This window comes from Bombus fervidus, chromosome 2, assembly GCF_041682495.2.
Source record: "Bombus fervidus isolate BK054 chromosome 2, iyBomFerv1, whole genome shotgun sequence".
NCBI classification, from domain to species: domain Eukaryota; kingdom Metazoa; phylum Arthropoda; class Insecta; order Hymenoptera; family Apidae; genus Bombus; species Bombus fervidus.
Genome location: NC_091518.1, coordinates 3,144,513 through 3,149,617, shown reverse-complemented (window position 1 = coordinate 3,149,617; position 5,105 = coordinate 3,144,513). Strand labels below are relative to the sequence as shown.

Genomic DNA, 5,105 nt, shown 5'->3' with positions numbered 1-5,105 from the left:
AATTAAAAAAGAAATTAAAGTGTATTGTTTTGACCTGTATATAATTTTGAAATTACATTTATAAAAATACTTTACCATCATCCCATGCGTGACGTCTTAATATTATGTTTTATTTAATTTTAGTGTAAATTATATACTTAATTAATTTAAACAATCAGATCGAAATATACGGAAAAAAGTGGAACATGATCTATAGCGAGCCTTCTGCTTCGGTCTTCAATGGCAGCAAATGTGTTAATTTTATATTTATACATATGTATACGGATATCTATTTTATATTTATACCGTCTCTAAAAAAGTATTCAAGGAACACTAGTAATTGACCTAAATTATCCCTCCCTACGGTTTTTAATTTAAAGGACTAATTACGCAATCGGAGTTGACGTATTTAATATCGGAGCTGTATTAGAATTGATTGGATATCGGTGCAGCAGCAGGTATGCTGATTGTTGCTAAAATTGTGCAAACTAACGGCAGTACCATACAATCAAGCAAATTACAGCATAAAATACAAAGAGATTTTTTGTATTTTTATTAAAAATCAAGTCATTTTTCTATGTAAAATATTCTGAAATTAAATATTTTTAAATATAACATTTCTGCTTGTACAGTGGCGTATGCATGAACGTTATTTACTTTCTACCGATAATGCTTCTGCATTTTTATCAAACGCAAACGATCATTTTTTTCATTGCCTATTGCCATATTGATGTGACATTCAATTGGAGGCAAAGTACTATTCATTCATATGTAATATATTATTTCAATAATTAAAATTGTGACTTTATTAAAAGGAATAAATGACGCTATAATTAATACTTGTATTATTATGGACACCTCCTATCTATTGATCTCAATTCTTTTTCTAATAATCGACACTGCTTTGATCATATTTAATGTATTTATCCCCATTTTTATTTAGTAATTAGTAATATTCCATTAGTTTGCTTATACTGTATTTACCATAAATTTCTTTGAACAGTTGGCATTATTACTATTATGATTATGATGGTTTTAGTGTAATCATTTGTAGTAGTATCGATTCTTTATAGCAGCACATTTCTCTAGAATTTTCTCAAGTTTTTCAATATAATAGCCACAGTGTTCAGTATTTACGTGTAATCTTCTTTTCACGATCGTTAATTCTTCTTATCGCGATGTTTCCAGTGTATTTACTTGTAACTTTTGCAATATTTGATATTTTTGTTAACAATGCCACTTTCAGTATGTTCATCCGTAATTATTTCCCACAGTTAACACAATCTTTCAATTGTATTTATTTCGAGATTTAATATTTTTTTCAAAACCATATTCGCCAATGTTACCTCTGTATTTTTTGAAGTCACGCTGTTTCCAATTTCTTATTTACGATTCTTTCAGCGTAAATATCACCTACCCGTATATTTTGCTCTACGAATTATCGCGTTTTTACTCTTACGGGAATCCCATGCAGTTGGAGGAAATTGGAAATCCCGTTGTCGATACGCAACTATGCGTAACATTTTCCTGTTACACTCACGCGACATACTATTCACCGGTGTCGTGCGTGTCACAACTTCTTGGATTTCAGAGGTCATTGCCTGATCGTTGAATGAACCAGTGGACAGACGGTGAACGATCTTGTACACTCTATACTTTAGAGAAATACCAGATCGATATACCGTTACATGTATGTGAATGAAGCAATCTGAACAATACAGGTTCATTGCGGTCTTCTTTTGATTATGTTCTTAAATTCTTATCAAGATTTTCAAAGCTTGATTTTATCTAATTTTCATTCAATTAGTATTTGTATGTTTACTTTAGGATCTTTGCAAATTTTGTTTAAATATCTAACTACTCAGTGATATTTGTATGAAATATTATGCATAATATATTTAGTATTTAATTTCATTATATGTAATATTTATTATATTTAATATATAAATATTTATTAATATAATGTATAATGTACAATATATATACATGTATGTATATATTATAGATATTATATATATAGTAATTCATTGATATATAGGTATATTAAACAAGAAAAGAAACTAGAAACGTGTCGAAAAAAGTGTTGCAAAGGGAAGATAAAAAATGTAAGAACGTTATACTTCTATTAATGTGTACACCAATGATACTTTTTCTTCACTTGACTTTAAGAACCAGTTGTTCGTCCACTTAGAATGAACATCGATGATTTTAATGCCGTTTGATGCAATAATATCGATCGTATGAATACACGTGCCAATAATGTTACGCTGTAATTATTGCACTAGATATATTTTACTCGTTGGAAGCTCAAGTCGATCAATTCCACTGATCTTTTAAGACCTTACGATTTCACAATCACAGCCTCTAATGAGCTCGTCATTTAGATAGTATAAACGATAAAAAGTGAAACAAGTAAAATGAAACACAGAATTTCATACGAATTTATTTTATCAGTTTCAAAAAGTTGCCATTTCCGACGATATTATTGTTGCGTGTGAAAGTTGTCCTAATTTAATTTATTTTTGTCCGTTCTCATAATATTCCAACATTCCTTTCTCCACTATAATTCGCGATAACTGTTTCCAAGAAAAGGTGCAGTATCCAAGCATGAATAATTACGCGAGAAAGAGAAGTGTTGTGTGGTATTCGGCGCAGCGAGGAGGAAGAGGTCGATAAAATTGACCTTGGCGTTTCTTATCAACTTCGCAGAGATTATCAGCGGCGGAACAAGATGCAGATTGACACTTCCGGCAGGAGGAAGCGTACATGTAAAAGCTATGGGGCGAGTGTTACCGCGGATGTGATAAATTAATACACTCTATACTTTAGAGAAATACCAGATCGATATACCGTTACATGTATGTGAATGAAGCAATCTGAACAATACAGGTTCATTGCGGTCTTCTTTTGATTATGTTCTTAAATTCTTATCAAGATTTTCAAAGCTTGATTTTATCTAATTTTCATTCAATTAGTATTTGTATGTTTACTTTAGGATCTTTGCAAATTTTGTTTAAATATCTAACTACTCAGTGATATTTGTATGAAATATTATGCATAATATATTTAGTATTTAATTTCATTATATGTAATATTTATTATATTTAATATATAAATATTTATTAATATAATGTATAATGTACAATATATATACATGTATGTATATATTATAGATATTATATATATAGTAATTCATTGATATATAGGTATATTAAACAAGAAAAGAAACTAGAAACGTGTCGAAAAAGTGTTGCAAAGGGAAGATAAAAAATGTAAGAACGTTATACTTCTATTAATGTGTACACCAATGATACTTTTTCTTCACTTGACTTTAAGAACCAGTTGTTCGTCCACTTAGAATGAACATCGATGATTTTAATGCCGTTTGATGCAATAATATCGATCGTATGAATACACGTGCCAATAATGTTACACTGTAATTATTGCACTAGATATATTTTACTCGTTGGAAGCTCAAGTCGATCAATTCCACTGATCTTTTAAGACCTTACGATTTCACAATCACAGCCTCTAATGAGCGCGTCATTTAGATAGTATAAACGATAAAAAGTGAAACAAGTAAAATGAAACACAGAATTTTATACGAATTTATTTTATCAGTTTCAAAAAGTTGCCATTTCTGATGACATTATTGTTGCGTGTGAAAGTTGTCCTAATTTAATTTATTTTTGTCCGTTCTCATAATATTCCAACATTCCTTTCTCCATTATAATTCGCGATAACTGTTTCCAAGAAAAGGTGCAGTATCCAAGCATGAATAATTACGCGAGAAAGAGAAGTGTTGTGTGGTATTCGGCGCAGTGAGGAGGAAGAGGTCGATAAAATTGACCTTGGCGTTTCTTATCAACTTCGCAGAGATTATCAGCCGCGGAACAAGATGCAGATTGACACTTCCGGCAGGAGGAAGCGTACATGTAAAAGCTATGGGGCGAGTGTTACCGCGGATGTGATAAATTAAGATTGTAAAATAGGGTTATGCCCAGCGTGGAGAGAGATCAACTATTGTTCTCGCCACTTGACCCAATCAGACGTTCAATCAAAGTTATGTAACACGCAAAATACTCGACGATCATCGGTCGCGTTGATCAAAACAACGACTAGTAAACCTCCTCATTTATCCAGCGTTTAAGTCAATCCACGAATTTCATCATTTTTTACAACATTCAATTTTTCATTCCAATTTTGTACGATTGCAAAGAAAATTCTGCAAAAATTCAAGGAAAATCACGAGAAATACAGCACTGGCATTTTTATCTATTTGATTTTACACAAGGTACGATTCCTTTTGAATTTATGGCGCAGAAAGTGCAGAAAGAGGAAAGGGAAAGGAATTATTGGAATTTTTGTGGTTCTGAGAATTTTTTGGATAGAACGAAAAAGTTACGAATGCACTGTGGATTTTTATACACTTAGGGGAAATTTAAAAGTTTAGGGATCTACAAAGCGCACATAATATGCAGAAAGATAAAGGATATTCGAGGTGTTTGTTGTAACATTTAATAAGGAAAATTAATTTTTATGCAATTTCCGTTTCATTAATAACGTCAATGAACATATGAAATTGCACAAAAATTCGCAATCTGGTCACGAGAAGTGGGATATTGGAATTTAGGTAGCTTTAAAGAAGATGTGGTATTCTATTCAAATGTTTGAACAGTGTAAAAAGATGATGAACTTCTTATCAGAACTTTTTAATGCTTTCCTAATTGTTTGATAGTACAGGATACAATCGTCAAAATATTTCAAAGATTCGAGGAACTTCTTCCTTAAAGAGATGACTTCATTCAGCTTCAACGGTAACTGCATCGATTCTCACGGCAGGTGCCATTAAGTTTGTATTATCTCTCACATATTTACGTATTCATATGCTTCATATACAGAAATTTCCGTAATCGTACGATGTTAAAATTGAAATATTCTTTCGAGCGTTTACATACAAGGCATATTGCAATCGTAAATGTAAATTTACACAGGACTCTGTGGTGAAATCCAAACGAAACTATTAAGCATTATGAAACATCGTTCCCCTAAAGTTTGAAATTTATTAAATTGTAAGCAACTGCTGCGTATGAGCATAATAATTTATTAACAGCCAGCAGCTCTCA

General features: G+C 31.4%; 1 long non-coding RNA gene across 1 annotated transcript; it reads right to left on the bottom strand.

Annotated features, from left to right (window-relative positions):
- Nucleotides 1–836: 836 nt before the first annotated feature.
- On the bottom strand, nucleotides 837–1,957 carry LOC139997854 (uncharacterized). Its single transcript, XR_011803127.1, has 2 exons — nucleotides 1,326–1,957; nucleotides 837–1,263 (listed from the first exon to the last, which is right to left on the bottom strand). It is a non-coding gene; the product is annotated as an uncharacterized lncRNA (long non-coding RNA).
- Nucleotides 1,958–5,105: the final 3,148 nt, after the last annotated feature.